Source organism: Hemitrygon akajei, chromosome 16 (genome assembly GCF_048418815.1).
Source record: "Hemitrygon akajei chromosome 16, sHemAka1.3, whole genome shotgun sequence".
Classification (NCBI taxonomy): Eukaryota; Metazoa; Chordata; class Chondrichthyes; order Myliobatiformes; family Dasyatidae; genus Hemitrygon; species Hemitrygon akajei.
This window is the reverse complement of record NC_133139.1, coordinates 47,252,852-47,272,465: the sequence shown is the minus strand read 5'-3', so window position 1 is coordinate 47,272,465 and position 19,614 is coordinate 47,252,852. Positions and strand designations below refer to the sequence as shown.

The 19,614-nt window shown below is 41.4% G+C and overlaps 1 long non-coding RNA gene across 1 annotated transcript; it reads right to left on the bottom strand.

Annotated features, from left to right (window-relative positions):
- Positions 1–8,801: 8,801 nt before the first annotated feature.
- Positions 8,802–19,614, bottom strand: LOC140740023 (uncharacterized). The gene is made up of 3 exons (XR_012101782.1): positions 19,476–19,614; positions 18,852–18,979; positions 8,802–8,895 (listed from the first exon to the last, which is right to left on the bottom strand). It is a non-coding gene; the product is annotated as an uncharacterized lncRNA (long non-coding RNA).

The window sequence follows — 19,614 nt, the reverse complement described above, 5'->3', positions numbered from 1 at the left end:
GGGTTCTGTCTGTGAGGAAGTTGAAGATCCAGCTGCAGATCTGAGTGCTAAGGCCCAGGTTCCGGAGCTTAGGAATCAGTTTATTTGGAATGATGGTATTAAAGGCAGAGCTGTAGTCAATGAAAAGGAGCCTTACATATGTGTCTTTATTCTCCAGGTGTTCTAAGGAGGAATGTAGTGCCAGGCATCTGCCGTTGACCTGTTGCTCCAGTAGGCGAATTGCGAATTGCATCGAGGTTGACCGGTAGGTTATGGTTGATATGTGCCATAACCAATCGCTCGAAGCACTTCATCAGAATCAGAATCAGAATCAGAATCAGACTTTAATCACCAAGTACCTATGCACTTACAAAGAATTTACTTCCAGCAGATGTTGTCTCTCTGCTCATAACAATAATAATGATAAATATAAATGTAAATATAGATTATACATACAGGTAGTGCAATCCAAGTAATAGTTAGCCGACAGTTAACTGGCAGTTAACTGTTCAGCAAAGTGACCGCAGTAGGGAAAAAACTTCTCCAGTGCCTATTAGTCTTAGTCTGGAGGGATCTGAAGTGCCTACCAGACGGAAGCAGATCAAACAGTCCATGCGCAGGATGGGAGGAGTCCTTTATGATGTTCCCCGCCCTCTTCTTCAACCTGGAAGAGTACAGGTCCACAATAGAGGGCAGGGAGGCTCCAATGATGCATAGCAATTGATGTCAGAGCCACAGGTCGATAGTCATTCAGGCATGTCACCTTACTCTTCTTCGGCACCAGGATTATCGTTGCCTTCTTAAAACACGAGGGGATCTTAGACTGAAGCAGGGAGCAGTTGAAGATGTCAGCAAACACTCCAGCTAGCTCGCTTGCACAGGCCTAGAGAACCCGTCCCGGGCCACCATCTGGGCCCGTCGCCTTCCTTGGATTTATCTTCAGGAAGGCCCTTCTAACATCCTCCTCGGTGATGATGAATCTCAATGCCACCAGGTCCAGTTCATCCGGAGGGGGTGGGATGCTCCTCTTCTGTTCAAATCTTGCGTAGAATATGTTAAGTTTATCAGGAAGAGAAGCGCTACAGTTATTGATATTCCCAGCCTTTTCTTTGCGCCCAGTGATCTCATTTAGACCCTGCCATAGTCTACTGGCATCCCTCTGGTTAGCCTGGGCTTCCAACTTGGCTCGATATTGCCTCTTGGCACCCTTAATGGCTTTCCGGAGTTCACGCCTGGATTCCATGTAGCGACTGGTATCCCCGGACCTAAAAGCCACAGCTCTAGCCTTCAAAAGGGACTGGACCTCATAATTCATCCAAGGTTTCCGGTTAGGGAATAAAATGAGAGGCATGAATTGAAAGCAAAATATATCAGCAGAAATGTGAAATTTGAAATAAAATAGAAAGTACTGGAAATTTTCTACAGATCATGCAGCATCTGAGAAGGGAGAAACAGAGAATGTTTTAGGTAAATGATCCGTTTGATCCGGATGATTGAGCTGGGAGATCTGGACCTTCTTACACAGCATATTGCAATGCTTGTGAATGCACTATTTGAAGGAGGGGTAAAAGTCAGGTTTGCTAATAACCTTCAAAAAGAATTTTGTATTATGTATAATATATTTCAAAAGAACAAATGTTCAGATCCATGGGTAAAGCCTTTTGTCTCTGCAGTCTCTTGTGTCATCAGTGAACTTGATAGTTTGGTTTGAGTTGGATCCAGCAGTACAGTCACGTGCCTGCAGCATAAACAACACGAGCCTGGGCACGCAGCCCTGGGGAGCGCTGCTGCTCGGCATGACGGAGCTAGAGATGTAGCTGACGACATGGACTGACTGTAGTCTTCCTGTCAAGAAGTCCATCATAAGGTAGCCTAATTCATATCACTGATGTTGACAAATTTAGAACCCAAAGCTAACTCTTGTTGTGTATAATCATACCTTTTTAAAGTCACAAAATGATTTTGATGTAAAGAAGCACATCTTGAGGTTTCACTGTACATTGTGCTATTCTTAAATAAAGCTTATATGATAAATCGTCCCACATAACTGTCCGCCCATCTCTCCTTCGTGTAGACTTTATTCCTGAAATCGTAAGTGCGATGATCCTGCATGACAGATAAGTATGCAATAGAGTCAATGTTGCAGCCTGCATAGGGCACATGCTGAAGACCTGCAGTTGATGGAACGTAAGTCATCTGTGCTACATTCAAGCTCTCTCCATGGATTGCCAAGAAGTTTGACTCAGTGTTATCCTTTCCACAAGCCCCCAGTCCCCTACCAAGAGTCCCTTACACATGAACCATAAAGAAAATTTTGTTGAGGCTGTACAGCACTGGTGAGGCCTCACTTGGAGTATAGAGAGCAGTTCTGTGTCCCTTATCTAAGAAAGAACATGCTGACATTGGAGAGGGATCAAAGGAGAAGATTGAGGTCACCTTAATGAATCCTATTGAATATTGAAATGCCTCAATAGAATGGATGTGGAGAGGATGTTTCTATAGAGGGGGAGTCAAAGGTCAAAGGACACAACCTCAGAATAGTGTGACGTCCTTTTAGAATGGAAATTAGGAGGAATTTCTTTAGCCAGAGAGTGGAGAATCTGTGGAATTTGTTGCCGCAGGCAGCTGTGGAGGTCAAGTCATTGGATACATTTAAGGTAGACATTGATAGATTCTTGATTAGTCAGGGCAAGTAGGGATACAAGAAGAAGGCAGGAGATTGGCTGAGGGAAAATGGGTCAGCCATGATGAAATAGTGGAGCAGATTCAATGGGCCAAATGGCCTAATTTTGCGCATGTATCTTAAGATCTTATGGACAATGTGGTAAACTAGATCAGCAAATTTGCAGATGTCAGGAAGTTTGGGGATGTAGTAAGACAGCAAGCGAGACTATTAAAGATTTCAGCAGGATCTGGACCAGCTGTAAAAACAGGCTGAATAATGGCAGATGGAATTTAATGCAGACAAGTGTGAGCTGTTGCACTTTGGGAGGATCAGCCAGGGTAGGTCTTACATGATGAGTTGTCTGGCACTGAGGAGTGCAGTAGAACAGAGGGATCTGGGAATACAGATCCACAGTTCCTTGAAGGTGGCATCACAGATAGGTAGGGCCATAAAGAAAGCTCTTAGAACATTGCCCTTCATAAATCAAAGTATTGAGTACAGGAGTTGGGATGTTATGTTAAAGACATTGGTGAGGCCTAACTTGGAGTATTGTGTGCAGTTTTGGTCACCTACCTGCAGGACAGATGTAAATAAGATTGAAAGAGTGCAGAGGAAATTTACAAGGATGCCGGGACTGGAGGACCTGAATTATAGGAAAAAGTTGAATAGGTTAGGAATTTATTCCCTAGAATGTAGAGGATTGAGGGGAGATTTGATAGAGGTATACAAAATTATGAGAGGTATAGATAGAGTTAATGCAAACAGGCTTTTTCCACTGAGGTTGGGTTTGACTACAACTAAAGGTCACGGGCTAAAGGGAACCTCTTCACTCAGAGGGTGGTGAGGGTGTGGAACGAGCTGCCAATGCAGGTGGAGGATGCGGGTTTGATTTCAACATTTAAGAAAAATTGGACAGGCACATGGATGGGAGGTCTATGGAGGGCCATGCTCTGGGTGTAGGTCGATGGGACTAGGCAGATGTATCCAAGGGCCTGTTGTGCTGTAGTCTATTATCTACTGTATGTATGTGCCAATGACGATGCTGCTGTGCTGTACCTCACTGTATTTGTGCACATGACCATTTGATTGGTTGGGCTAGATGCTAACAGCTGTAATTTCCACAACAGGGAATGCCTGGCTGCAAATTGCCAGTGTGGAGAATGTTGTATTACAATGTTCCTGATCCACAAGCATCAACTATGACTGAGAATGTCATCTTCATAGCTGCTCAAACTAAGTTCACAATGGTTTCTTCTATATTTTGTTTTTATATCAACGTCTAAAGAAATAAAACACAGCACTATTTCCCAAACCTGTGTGAATCTCCATTTAGATCTTCATCACAGAAGGTCCTGAACATTAAGTTTTGTCACAGGACCAAATTTACATCTGCTAATGAAACATCTACAAGACAGCAAGTGTCAGGAGAGGACCATGGAATAAGATCTATCTTTCCCAGCCCAGAGTCACTCACTATAATCTTTCAAAGTCTCAACCTGGGCTCTTCCCCTCTGAAAATGATTGAATCTGTAAATTTCCAATCAAAATTTGCTTAAATATATGCATATCTCATTAAAAATATTATATACTATCTGTCCAAAAACCTCTTTTTCCTTTCGCTTTATTCATTATAAATGGAATAATTATTATTAGGAAAAGATTACTGTCTCTTCACAGATACCATCCAGTAGGAGGTAGGAAGTTCTACAACACCAGATCAAGAACAGCTACTTCCCTTCAAGCATTCAGTTCTTGAAAAAACCCTAATCACTACCTCGGCACAACAACACTATGATCACTTTACACTGAAGTAGATTTTGTTCTAATTGTGTTCTTTCTTGTTTAAATCAGGTATAATTTACGCTTTATATATATTTTTCTTGTGAAAGCCACTTATATGATCTTATGAACCTGTGATAGTGCTGAAAGTAAGTTTTTCATTGCACAATTCATATGGCAATATACTCGATTTGATCCCCATGCACTCTGAGTGGAAATCGAAGCTTCGATGTAGTTTCAGGACTGGCCACCAGATGGAGGCAGAGAATCTTCTCCCATCAACCTCTTTGGCAGCAGGTTAGAGCAGGCTGAGAGGAGAATGATCAAGCACTGTCTAAATTAAGCTTCGTTTTCCCTGAAATAATCTTTCAGTTTCACCCTTGGCAAAGTCTCCCAGGAGGCAGTGGAACACAATGTCTCCTGTATTTTGTTTTCAGAATCAATTTTATTATCACTAACGTATCATGAAATTTGTCATTCTACAGCAGCAATACAAGTTCAAATTTAATTATCATTCAACCACATATAAATACAGCCAAACAAAACAGGGTTCCTCTGTGGCCAAGGTGCAAAACACATTACCAACAGCACACATCATGTTGCGCAAAAGTAATATGGTTATGATGCCAGAAAAACAGTCACAAAGAAAAAAAAATTTCAAGTCCCTGAGTGGCATAACCGTAGAATTGATGGTAAATTGCCGTGGTCCAGCTTGTTCATTCATCGTGTGAACACTGGAGTGCGTACTGAGTGAACACCAGAGGGCAGCACCCAAACAAAGTACAGGTTCCAGCATGTCCCGCAGGGGCTCCCACAGCACCTCAGCTTTTCCTCTGCTGGTTGGCTGCACAGGTGAACCTGCAGCCTCGGCCTAGTCTTCCCCAAAGCTGTGGCAATGCAGCTCCCCCACCATTTATAGCATACATAAAATATACAATAAATTATAATAAGAAATATATATTAAATATTTAAGTGCGTAGTGCAAATAGAGAGCAAAAATAGTGAGGTATCGTACATGGGTTCATTGTCCATTCAGAAATAAGATGGTGGAGTAAGGAGGCTGGTCCTAAAATATTAACAGTGTGCTTCATGCTCCTATACTTCCTCTCCGATGGTAGTAATGTGAATCAGGCATACCCTGAGTGGAGGAAGTCCCTAATGATGGATATCATCTGTTTTAGACATTGTCATTTGAATATATCCTCAATGGTGGATAGGCTAGTGCCCATGAAGGAGCTATCCTAGTCTACAACTTCCAGCATTGTTTTCCAATCCTGTGCAGCAGCCCCTCCATACCAGATGGGGTGATGCATGGTACATCTGTAGAAATTTGCTAGAGTCATTAGTGACATGCCTCAACACCCTAATGAAATATAGCCGCTGGCGTGCCATCTTCATAAATGCATCTCTTTCTCATTTCCAATTAGCGTGAATCCAACCAGCCCAACCTTCATTTCAGATGTTAACCTTTCATCACAAGAATTAAACCAATAAACTTTCTCTGAACTGGCTTCAATGCAAATATATCTTTTCTAGTGTATGGACCCCAAAACCATATCCAAGGACTGTCTCAGCCATGCCCAATAAAGTTTCTTCAAACCCTCTTACATTTAGATTCCACATCTTCTACAGTAAGCCACAACATTCCCTAGGCCTTCCTAATTACTTCTTGCACTTGCAACCCAATTTTTGTGCTTTATACTCTCAGTCTATTTAAATAACAATTAGCTCACAATTAATTTCTCATTTCCTTTCCCACTAAAAACACTCATGAACCTTTAGGATGGGATAAGGGCTCTGAGACCAAGAACTAGCAACTGCCTATTCATCTTCCATTGAATTTAACCTTCCATCCATCTTCCATTCCATTTAATCGTCCATCCATCTTCCATTCCAATCAACCGTCTGTTCATCCTCCATTCCAATCAACCTTCCATCCATCAACCTTCCACCCAACTTCCATTCCAATCAACCCTCTGTTCATCCTCCATTCCAATCAACCTTCCATCCATCTTCCATTCCAATCAACCTTCCACCCAACTTTCATTCCAATCAACCCTCCATACATCCTTCATTCCAATTAACCCTCCATCCATCTTCCATTCCATTTAATCATCCATCCATCCTCCATCCCAAACAACCCTCCGACCATCGTCCATTCCGATCAACCCTCTGTCCATCCTCCATTCCAATCAACCCTCCATCCATCCTCCTTTCCAATCAACCCTCTGTTCATCCTCCATTCCAATCAACCCTCTGTCCATCCTCCATTCCAATCAACCCTCCGTCCATCTTCCATTCCAACCAACCCTCTGTTCATCCTCCATTCCAATCAACCTTCCACCCATCCTCCATTCCAATCAACCTTCCACCCAACTTCCATTCCAATCAACCCTCTGTTCATCCTCCATTCCAATCAACCCTCCGACCATCGTCCATTCCGATCAACCCTCTGTCCATCCTCCATTCCAATCAACCCTCCATCCATCCTCCTTTCCAATCAACCCTCTGTTCATCCTCCATTCCAACCAACCCTCGGTCCATCCTCCTTTCCAATCAACCCTCCGACCTTCTTCCATTCCAATCAACCCTCCGTCCATCTTCCATTCCAATCAAGCCTCCGTCCATCTTCCAATCCAATCAACCGTCTGTTCATCCTCCATTCCAATCAACCTTCCATCCATCTTCCATTCCAATCAACCCTCTGTTCATCCTCCATTCCAATCAACCCTCTGTCCATCCTCCATTCCAATCAACCCTCCGTCCATCCTGAACTAATAGTTTCAATCCCATTTCTGTATCTCACCATCTTTCCATGACAACCAGCACTTTCAATCATTTTCTAAAGTATTCCTCTGCCCATCACTTCTCACATTGCAAAAATGCTTATCTATGTGTCCTAATAATCTGCTCCCACATCAAGAACACTTTGTATAGGCATTTAGGAGTGACCTAGATCAGCTGGTTGAGTGGAGTTGCAACAGCAACCCCAGACTCAACATCAGAAAGACCAGGGAATTGATTGTAGGCTTTAGGAATGTGAAGTTGGGAGAACATACTTCTGTCCTCATTGAGGGGTCAGCGGTGACGAGCGTGAGCAGCTTTAAGTTCCTGGGTGACAACATCTCAAATTCATGCTACCCTGATTGTAATCCACTGGGCCTTGTGTGGACTGATTTTAAACCCCTCGGCTCACAGTTTCTCTAAAACACTAGCTATCACCCCTAAATGGCCCGCTTCATCTTCTGAAGTGATTAGTAGACTATCTACTTATTCTAAGTTGGTCGAGGGGTAGTGTGGTAAATTAAGCTGCACCATGATCTTATGAAAAATGGCTGGGCTATCGTGGAATCCCTGCAGGAGTCAAGTCCACGCACACTGCTGCCCAAACAGGATGAAAGCAAATCTGTCTTGGGACTTAGGTGATCATTTTAAAAATACTGACTCAGCTGCTAAAGGGAGTCCCCAAAATCTATTAACGATGTCCAGGACTGAGAAAATTTTATGTTCTGGAGCCAGGCCATTCAGGATTGTAACAGGGCTCTCCTCAGTGGGATGTGATCTTGGAGTGGTCTTATAAAGGGCAGTATCATCTACTGTCAACCAATATAATCCATCTGGCTTCTTTGTTGTCCAGATAGATGAGTTAGTGATTAATGCAGTCTCTCTGAGTATCCCCTGGTGTTTTAGTTCCTTCACTGTATCCTGAACTGCTTTGATATGGTACTGTTTATGGGCTTTATACATCTCTTCCCCACCCCCAACTTAACTTCACATGACCACAATCTTGCTTGTGTCTTGTTCACATTGCTGGGAACCGCTGTCAACTATAACTGATGGATAAAAATTAAGCAGTACATACTTAAAAGCGCAGAATATATACTCTGCAATCTGCCACTTAATGTGCACCTGATAATCTCATGCTGCTTGTTGTATTCCTTTGCATTTAAAACTGTTACACCAAGATTACAGACTTATTCTTCTCTCTCTCTCTCTCTCTCTCACACACACACACACACACACACACACACACACACACACACACACACACACACACACACACACACACACACACACACACACACACACACACACACACACACACACACACACACACACACACACACACACCTGCCACTATACAATTTCCCAAAAGAGTACACTGGCATCCCAAATGGTTAGTAACCACCCTTTGCAACTGGTGGCCCTGTCTCACTAAATTGACAGACAAATTTTTATTCTCTTATTTAAACACACATGAATGCACACACACCACATTACTTTTACATCTACCAGTTCTCTCTGTTGTGTTTATGATTCCTCATGATCCCATAGACACCAATCTGATGAATGTAAGTGCTAATTTTAAAAATACTCACCCACTTAGACTGCTGAGATCACTGGCCACAGGACGAGTCATGGAGGTATCCTGGACGAGCCCCCAAATGTTGTAACTCACCAGAGAAATGCAGCTGGTAGATATAAAAATCATAAAAGTCTTTATTTGGGATACACATAAGCTAGCAGCCTTTGGAGTCATGAGAGAGAGAGAGAGAGAGAGAGAGAGAGAGGGACAGAGAGAGGGAGGGGGAAAGGGGGAGAGGAGGAGATGAGAGGGAGAGAGAGTGAGAGAGAGAGGGGAGTAGGGGAGAGAGGAAGAGGGAGAGAGAGGTGGGAGAGAGATGGGAGGGAGGAGGAAGGGAGATAGAGAGAGACAGAAATTCAAATCTGAAGGTTAATATTTGCTATTTTGCATCTCCAAAATACACCCTAACAACAGGCACCACCCTCCTTTATATTGCACTGTATAATTGTTATTTCTCTTGTAGTTTAATTTACTTGTTTGTTTGTAGTTTTAAAAAATAATTACCCATATAGTTGTAATTGTTCAGTGTGTTTTTTAGAGGTTGCAGTTCTGGTATTGCATTACTTAAATAGGGACTGTTATCTATAGAAATTCAATGGAATTAGCAGTCTGGTATAAGAAGACCTGACCATGTTGAGCTGGTATATTTTGCTCTTTGTCTCTTTGTTCTTTTCCCTTTCCCTTTCTCACCCTCATGCACCATCTTCCTTCCTTTGTCTTCTTCATTCTAGTAATGCTTAATAAACACGCATAAGCAACATGTTTTATGCCTCATTCATAACTTCCAAAGAACCTTGGGTCAAAAACGTTAGGATTAAACAATTTTGGCATAGTTAGCAGGATGGTTGCAAAGATTTAAGGACTTCGAAGATGAAGTGAAATCCGTTGCCATGCGGACCTAAATAGGAGGCAAGACCTTCCACCTTATTTTCCAAATCATCAAAGAAATCGCCTAGTTCTTGCTGCAGTGCACCATCTATTGCTAGTTTAAGAGTGAAAAAAAACTTCATTTACCTTTGTTATTCTGCTAAAATCAGATCGGCACTAAAATTACCATTATACTCAAATTCATACTACCCTGATTGTAATCCAGTGCTTAAAAAAACACTTAAATTGCAATCCAATTTTTAAAAACTTGTTTGCAAACCAGTAATATTCTGATTGCAATCCTATGACATTCCAATTGCACTCCTACGAAATTCTGATTGCTATCCTACAATATTTTGATTGCAAACCAATAATATTTCAATGCAATCCCACAGTATTTCAATTGCAGTCCAAGTGTTAAAAAGTACATGCAAATTAAGTCATGAAACCTACTACGAGAAAGGATAACAAAATCTCCAGTTATGTGCGAACAGATGACTGAGGTTTTGAGTTCTTACCTGAATAAAACATTACTATTTGACAAGATTACTGAAAAAACATCCAGATGAAATATACAATCAATGTTGAGTCTTCAAATGTGACTGTAAAGGCAAATGATAACGTAAAGGCATGGGATAAGATCCAGAGACTGCCTTTGGGAAAGAAAAAAGCTGACCGGACATTAACAGTGTTATCACAGGTAAGAAAACATGAATGCACTGTCTAAGAAAAACACATCCATGAGTTTAAGTGGACATGTCGCTTGTTGGAAAATGTAATTAGTGACCTAGCGGAAGAAGTGGAAAAGTTAACTGAACAAGTGGAAAAGGAAAGGGAAAACTGTTTTAAAAAACTGCAAAAACAGTATGACAGAGACAGCATAAAGTCCAAAGAGCAAGTCTTTGCATTAACTGAACCTGTGAAAGAACAACATGATTAGTGTAATTGAATTGAAGTGCATTGTATGGAGCTTTGAACTGAACTGAAGCAGTATCAGAAAGACCTGCAGGGAGCTCGGGTGGACAGTCCCGCCAGTGGCACTTCTCCTTGGGAAGTGAGGACAACTCAAATGACTCTGGTGAAACAGTAGAATTGGCAGCCATGTCAAGGCTTGCCCCAATAAAGTGAAGACATGCAGGACTGAAGATGGAACCTATGAAAGGAGACAAGTGGTTTTTCATCAACCACCTGAACTAAAAAAGATGGATAAATGATTCAAAGAAATTCCATGTGCCAAAAAAGGAAGTTTGAATATCTGGGTTGAGCTTCAACATATTGAGAAATTACAGTACTGTGCAAAAGTATTAGGCATATATACAGTATATTCAGACTTTTGCACAGTATTGGATATTGGTTAAAGTAGGAAGGCGGTTGGGAAACAGAAATAGATAGATAGATAGATAGATAGATAGATAGATACTTTATTCATCCCCATGGGGAAATTCAACTTTTTTTCCAATGTCCCATACACTTGTTGTAGCAAAACTAATTACATACAATACTTAACTCAGTAAAAAATATGATATGCATCTAAATCACTATCTCAAAAAGCATTAATAATAGCTTTTAAAAAGTTCTTAAGTCCTGGCGGTTGAATTGTAAAGCCTAATGGCATTGGGGAGTATTGACCTCTTCATCCTGTCTGAGGAGCATTACATCGATAGTAACCTGTCGCTGAAACTGCTTCTCTGTCTCTGGATGGTGCTATGTAGAGGATGTTCAGAGTTTTCCATAATTGACCGTAGCCTACTCAGCACCCTTCGCTCAGCTACCGATGTTAAACTCTCCAGTACTTTGCCCACGACAGAGCCCGCCTTCCTTACCAGCTTATTAAGACGTGAGGCGTCCCTCTTCTTAATGCTTCCTCCCCAACACGCCACCACAAAGAAGAGGGCGCTCTCCACAACTGACCTATAGAACATCTTCAGCATCTCACTACAGACATTGAATGACGCCAACCTTCTAAGGAAGTACAGTCGACTCTGTGCCTTCCTGCACAAGGCATCTGTGTTGGCAGTCCAGTCTAGCTTCTCGTCTAACTGTACTCCCAGATACTTGTAGGTCTTAACCTGCTCCACACATTCTCCATTAATGATCACTGGCTCCATATGAGGCCTAGATCTCCTAAAGTCCACCACCATCTCCTTGGTCTTGGTGATATTGAGACGCAGGTAGTTTGAGTTGCACCATATCACAAAGTCCTGTATCAGTTTCCTATACTCCTCCTCCTGTCTGTAAGACTAGTATCACAAACACAAGAAAATCTGCAGATGCTGGATATCCAAAGCAAAACACAAAATGCTGGAGGAACTCAGCAGGTCAGGCAGCATCAATGGAAAAGAGCAAACTGTCAACATTTCGGGCCAAGACCCTTCATCAGGACTGATGAAATCCTAATGAAGAGTCTTGGCCCAAAATGTCAACTGTTTACTCTTTTCCATAGGTGCTGCCTGGTCTGCTGAGAAATAAAAATACTTAGCTTTGTATGGGGAGAAGGCAGGAGAAAGGGGATGACTGGATGAATTGGATCAGCACATTATTAAACAGCAGAGCAGACTCAATGGGCCAAGTGGCCTACTTCTGCCCCTATATCTTTTATCTTATTAGATCAGTAGTATTAAGGGTTATTTGGTAACCAGAAAGTCATAATTTGCAGTGCTCTGCAAAAGTTTTAGGCACTCTAGCTATATATATATGTACCTAAGATTCTTAAACACACATATGAGTATACAAATTGCACCCATGTGACAGCATCCAAATTTTGACAACTATGTTTTCTTCTCAGCAAATCAGACAGTTGACTGACAGAGTTGGCGACAACATGGGAGATGATAAACCAAACGGATGATATTCAGAGGTAGTTGGAAGAACAGAGCTCAATACAGGCTAATTGGAGGGAAGCCATTGCTTGCAAGCAAAAGGTTTTTGAGGATGTTTCTGAATATGAGGACCGCTACACGGCAGTTTGGTTAAGGTGGGAGAGTGTGAAGCGAGTTGCCAGCACAGGTGGTGGATGTGAGTTTGATTTCAATACTGAAGAGAAGTTTGGATAAGTATACGGATGGTAGGGGTATGGAGGGCAGATCGATGGGAGTAGGCAGCTTAAATGGTTCAGCACTGACTAGATGGGCTGAATGGCCTGTTTTGTGCTGTACTATTCTCTGCCTCTATTAGGTTATTCAGGAGTTCTGGGACTAAATGAAAATAACACAAAGGCCTCTACATATGGTCCTTTATGCCAACTTTAATGGACGGCATGAAACCAATTTTGGTAAAATGGTGAAGCTGACAAAAACAAACTGGGATGAAGATGGTGTTCCATATAAGCCACCAAACCAGTGGAATGGGATATCAAAATCCAAATAGAATCATTACAGATCAGTTATCTGTTGATCAACAGCCACTGACCATGGGTCAACAATCATTGCTTCATCAACAGAAAAAGTGGGACTGGAATTCATCGAGTGTACTGCAGCAATCTCATTCTGAGCCACATCTCCAAGGCCAATCCCCTAAAACAAAATGTCACCTTTGTGGTAAAAGAGGAAATTGGGCTAGAAATTGTTGGTATAGGAAACAAGGTGGATAACAGAAACAAGTTCAGTCCCCTGCCTTCCAAAAGTCAGGAGATTCTAATCTGAGGACATAGTTACAACAAACAATGTTGGATGCAATGGACGTATTATTGAATTCAAAAACCACTAAGCTCTTCATTGCAGCCCTTGCTTGCCTTAGCAGAACAAAACCCAGATGGCTTGTATGTTAACTTACTAATTGGGAATGATGATGCTGAATTCATAGGAAACTATGTTGACCATGACTGTACAAGGATAACAACATGGAATGAAAATGCAAATTATTAAAAGGAAATGCTTCTATTGAACCCAAATCTGATTCTGTACACCGATGGCTCCTCAACAATTAAGACAGGAAAGCAAAATGCTGGATAGGGCGTTGTTTCTGAAAGTGAAGTACAACCATCAGGAAGCACAGCTTCAGGTTCCTCTGCCAACAGGCAGAACTGAAAGCCCTGATTGAAGTTTGTAGAATGGCAGAAGGAAGATCAGCTAATAACGACACTGATTCTAGATTTTTTTGAGTTGTTCATGACTTTGGAAGCTTACGGAGGCCAAGGGGATATCGTATGGCAGTAGAAACCCCAATCAAGGAAGGGTAACTAGTACAAGAACTCATAAATGTCATACAATTTCCATTAGAAGTGACTAAATTAAAATGTTAAAATGACTACAATGGAAAGTCATGGAAATGCATTAATGAATGAAACTGCAATAAAAGCACACGTAGGGGTAAAAGAAGTAAAAGATATTTTTCTAAAAATGTCAAAGAATTAAAAGAAGTACTGGGAACAAATGCAGTGAAAATGGCAACTGAAACTATGGAAACAAAGTTGAATTCTGTATCACAGACAAACATACAAGGTATATTTGAGAGACGCTCTAACCAAGAAAAGTGGTTCTGGATGGAGAATGGAGGGAGGTTAAACAGTGATGGAACATGGAGATATAGCACTAGTCATAGATTAATTGCAACTATGTTATTCCTTATCTCCATAGCAGATACACTGCCTTGAAAAAGATGATCAACAGATTCTCCCGGCACTAGTGGAATCCAAAATTCAGGGCATACGCTTGACAAACATGATGCATGACATGCCGGAAAACAAATCCTGGAGCAAAGGAAAAGCTATTACAATTCAGAAAAATAATTATTATCATAGACTATATTCCCAGATGGGGATTGCCATGTCCCAGCAACTCTGTCCAAGGAGCCACATTTCACTGGGAGTGTTTGTCAGGAATTATATCAACTGATGAATATTGAATGGTCTTTCCACTGTCCACTTAAACCAGAGTTCCAAGCCCAAGGAATGAATGGAATCATCAAACAGTGACTGACTAAGGCTGTTAAATGGCTTACGGCTCTTCCTATGGTCTTATATAGCATCAGAGCAACCCCAAACAAGAAAACAAAGTCTACTTGAAGGATGACCCATGTCACTGCCAGGAACTCTTGATCACAGAGAGGCTGATATACATATTATGGCAGACAATTTTGTTAACTATTGTGTAAAATTATCCCAAACTGTACAGTCTGCTTTTCAATAGGTTTCTGCTGTTTGGAGTGATTCAGCAGAAGGAGGACACACCCTGATCCCTGGCGAGTGAGTCCTGTTTAAAAAGCATATAAAGAACTACTGGTGCTCAGTAACAAGGTCCTTATCGAGTGCTGTTAATTACTAACTCAGCAGTAAAAGTAGAGTATTAAAGTAAGTGGATACTCGCTAGCCACTGCCAGCGAGCTAATGTGGTTCCCAATGAGGTCAACAAACACTGAGGTTAATGTGCTAGTAACTTTTGACTCCATGCCTACACTGCTGGACTACAGTGAGAAAATCACTAATCAGTTGGAAGACTTCGCACAGAGTTGATAACTACTGTACATTATAAAGTATTTACTAATTTTATTTGTCATTTCATATTTCTACTAGTTGAGAGGACTCATAATGTATATTTGCAAGTATCACATGAATTTGCTATTGCTGTTAATGTCTCTATCTGTTGGGTGTATCAAAATATACCCTCATCCCCATCATCATTATGTGACATGTCATATGACGTGGGTGATCATGGTCTTCCATCTGTCTTTAATCTGAGAAATTCTAATAAACTCTTCAAAACTTTCAGCTCCCCATCCCTTGATGTAACTCATGAATGTCATGCACTGTCAACTGTGACTTTTTCTTCCAACAATTTTCCCATTAACTGCAAGATGTTTGAGCTTCTCTTTCCTCAGTACAAGTCCCAGAACTTCCAGCTGCCATTTCCGGATTGATGATATTAGTTCTCTTCTTATTCCGGCTTTTCACAACACTTCCTCATTTGTTACTCTGTCCTTCCACGATATTTTCATCATTCTTCTCCAGAACCGCATTTCTGCAGTTTCAAGTCTTCCATCATTTTGGTTTGATATTCTCCAACATTCTCTCAAGATGGCACTGATGATCATTGGCAACTTTCTGTGGGTTGCAGAAAATTGTTCCAAAATTCCTCTTAAATATACATCTTTTGAATTACTTTTGCTGTAATCTGCTGCATGTAACTTTCAACCAAACAATCGACTTTTAAATCACCTCAGTGTTCACGATGGACCAAAGAACAGAGACCAGTCAGTTAAGACTTATCACCATGGCCAAAAGCAAGGCAGGCAAGGAAGAATCCCAGTCAGACTGAAACGCAGAGGGATGAGGTGCCCTCTACCCAGCATCTTGTTAGCAAATGTGTAGTCACTGGAGAATAAAACTGAGGATCTGAGGGCAAAACTCAATGCCTACAGAGGTAGATGAGTCTGCTCAATTGTATGCTGTATCAAAACATGGCTTTTTTCAGATACCCTGGATACAACAGTCTGATGAGAAAGTTTCACGATTCACAAAATGAACCATACTGCTGACTCGGGAAAGGCAAAAGGAGTTTTTTATGGTTAACTCTCCTTGGTGCTCTGACGTGGAGGTTCTGTCAAACTCATGTTCCCCTGACTTGGAACACCTAATGGTCAAATGCATACCATTCTATTTACCGCGGATGTTCTCCTGTATAATCCTGACAGCAGTGTATATACCACCTGCGGCTGACTATAATCTAACCATGCGACACTGCGTGATGTCGTCTGCAAACAAGAAACTAGCCCATCCCACTGCTATACTAAGATAAGGAATGCCTACCATTCCTTGCCCATGCCACATTTTGGTAAATCGAATCACTTGGTTGTCCTTCTCCTACCTGCATGCAGAGCCATAAAGCAAAGCTCCAGAGATTAATACAACAAAGAAGTGTTCGCAGGAGGCAGAGGAGTGATTACGCAATTGCTTTGAGTCAGTGGGCTGAACCTTGTACAAACACTCATCTAGAGATCTGAATGATAGTAATGGACTTTATTAAAACAGCTGTGGATGAGTGTGTCCCCATTGAATCATTCAGAGTTTACCCCAGTCAGAAGCCCTGGATGAACCATGAGATCTGAAATCTGATGAGAGCCAGATCAGAGGCATTCAAGTCTGGAGACCAAAAAAAGCTACAAGGGCTGCAGCTATGATCTCTAGAAAACCATCTCACAAGAAAAGTAGAAATTCCAGACCAAACTTGAATCAATGAAGGATGCTCGACAGTTGTGGCAGGGCTTAAATACTATCACCTCTCATGAAGTTAAATCAAGCAACTGGAAGACAGCAAAGCTTCACTTCCAGATGAGCTCAATGTCTTCTATACTTGCTTTGCTTTGACTGTCAGAATATGGAGGAACCATCATAAACTCTGATGATCCTATAATCTCAGTCTCTGAAGCTGATGTGCCAGCTGTCTTCAGGAGGTTGAATCCATGGAAAGCACCTGGTGTGTTCACTGAGATCTTTAACCTTTCTCTTCGGCTGTTTGGGTTACACTTCAAAAAAAGTATTAAAAAGATTTAAAATGTTGCTACGGCTTTAGAAAGAGCAATCAATGACACTAGTAGTGCCTTAGAGAAAGTAACAACCGAAATAGTTTGGGTTATTTTATACTTTTTTTTAGTTGTTGCAGTTGTTGTAATGCTGTCTCATTGGTTAACTCTATCTATGGAATTATCAGTCTGGCTTCAATTATACTGGTGCCCAAGGAGGGTGTGGTGGCCTGGCTCAATAACTATCACCCAGTAGCACTTACATCCACAGTGATGAAGTGATTTGAGAGGTTGCTGATGAAACATATCAACTCCTGCTTGAGAAGCAACTTAGATCCATCATCAGAGCTCCCCAACACCCAGATCACGCACTCTTCTTGGTGCAGTGATCAGGTAGAAGGTACAAGAGCCTCAGGACTCACCACCAGATTCAAGAACAGTTACTACCCCTCAACCTTGAATAAAAGGGGATAACTACACTCAACTTTACTTGCTTAACATTGAGATGTTCCTACAACCAATGATCTCACTTTCAGTGACTCTTTATCCCTTTATCACATGTTCTCATTATTTTTTGCTATTTATTTATATTTGCATTTGCACAATTTGTTGTCATCTGCACTCTGGTTAATCTTTCATTGATTCTGTTAGTTACTATTCCATAGATTTGATGAGTATGCCTGAAGGAAAATGAATCTCGCAGTTGTATATGGTGATATATATGTATTTATGTGTATTTTGATAATAACTTTACTTTGAATGTTTGCTTTCATATGTTAGTGTGAAATGACCGAAGCATCACAATCCTGAGTTTCATACCCATAGAAATTATGTTATTCTTTAGTATCTTGCTCAATCGCTTGAACATGTATTTAGCAATTCCAATCCTTCTTCAAATTTCAACATCAGCTCTACCGTCAGATGTTATCAACATATACCACACACTTCAAAAAAAATATTAAAAAGATTTAAAATGTTGCTGCGGCTTTAGAAAGAGCAATCAATGACACTAGTAGTGCCTTAGAGAAAGTAACAACCGAAATAGTCAGCATGTGTGATATGGTTCTTCAGTGTTGTTTGGCATTAGATCTTCTCTTAGCAGTTAAGAGTGGGAAGGGAACCATGTGTAGTGAACCTGATGAGTCTGAAGACATACTTGATGTGGCTTATCATATCCATAAAGAAACAGCTAAAATACATCAGTCTGATGGATGGGAATTCTTTCACTGGATTCAATTAGTCTAGGAAGCTGGGGTTACTCAACATTGTGAGTCATAATATTTGTCCTGTTATGCCTAATCATAATTTACATCTTTTTTCTTTACCACAATAAGGGCATCAATTAATAGAGCAGTTCAAACTTGCATAAGTGTGCCTACTTAGTAAGACAATGCTTCTAAGAATGACACAATACTATAAATACTCTTTGATATTTCCATATCTTAGTTAAACTTGTGATAATTTTATACTTTTATTTTAGTTGTTGCAGTTGTGGTATTGCTGTCTCATTGGTTAACTCTATCTATGGAATTATCAGTCTGGTTTATGAAGACCAGACCATGTTGAATTGGTCTCATTTGCTCTTGGTCTGTGTTCGTTCTCTCTCTCTTTCTCTTCCTCCCTCCCTCTCCCCCCCTCCCTCGTGACTTCCGAAGACCGTCAGGTCAAAAACATCAGGACCCAACATTTCCCACCATTGACGTCATCTTCAAGAGGTAGTACCTCACAAAGGATCCTCACCATCTGAGACGTGCCCTCTTCTCCTTTCCATCATCAGGGAGGAGGTATAGAGGCCTGAAGATCCACAATCAATGATCCAGAAAACAGCTTTGTCCCTCTGACATCAGATTTCTAAATGGTCCATGAATCTGTGAACACTATGTCATTATTCCCTCTTTTTTTGCACCATGCATTTATTTTGCAATTTAAAGTAATCTTAGTCTTTGAACTATGCTGTTCCCACAAAACAACAAATTTCACATCATATAAGACTATGATAATAAACCTGATTCCGATTCTTTTCTGGCAAATCAATTTCCCCATTTCCATTTCAACCAAACACCAGTTTTCTCAAATGACATGGGCAACCCACTGCTTCCACAATAACTGGGCCTTCCCCTAACTTGCACAGCAACCTGGACCTTCCCCCAACCAGGCACCACCCCTCCCATAGCAACCAAGCACCACCATTCCCATAGCAACCAAGCACCACCCCTCCCATAGCAACCAAGTACCACCCCCTCCCACAGCAACCAAGCACCACCCCCTCCCACAGCAACCAAGCTTCACCTTTCCCATAGCAACGAGCAACCTCCCCTCCCATAGCAATCAGCAACCGCCCTTCCCATATAGTGACCAACCTACACTTCCATAGCAACCAGGTGTCACTCTGCCAATCACTCTTCTCAGCAACCAGTTTCAAGCTCCGCCCACTCGTCTCCCATAGCAATGCGCGGCACGAGCTCACCGACTGCCTGTAGGCCTGCTTGCCCCGGAAGTAGTT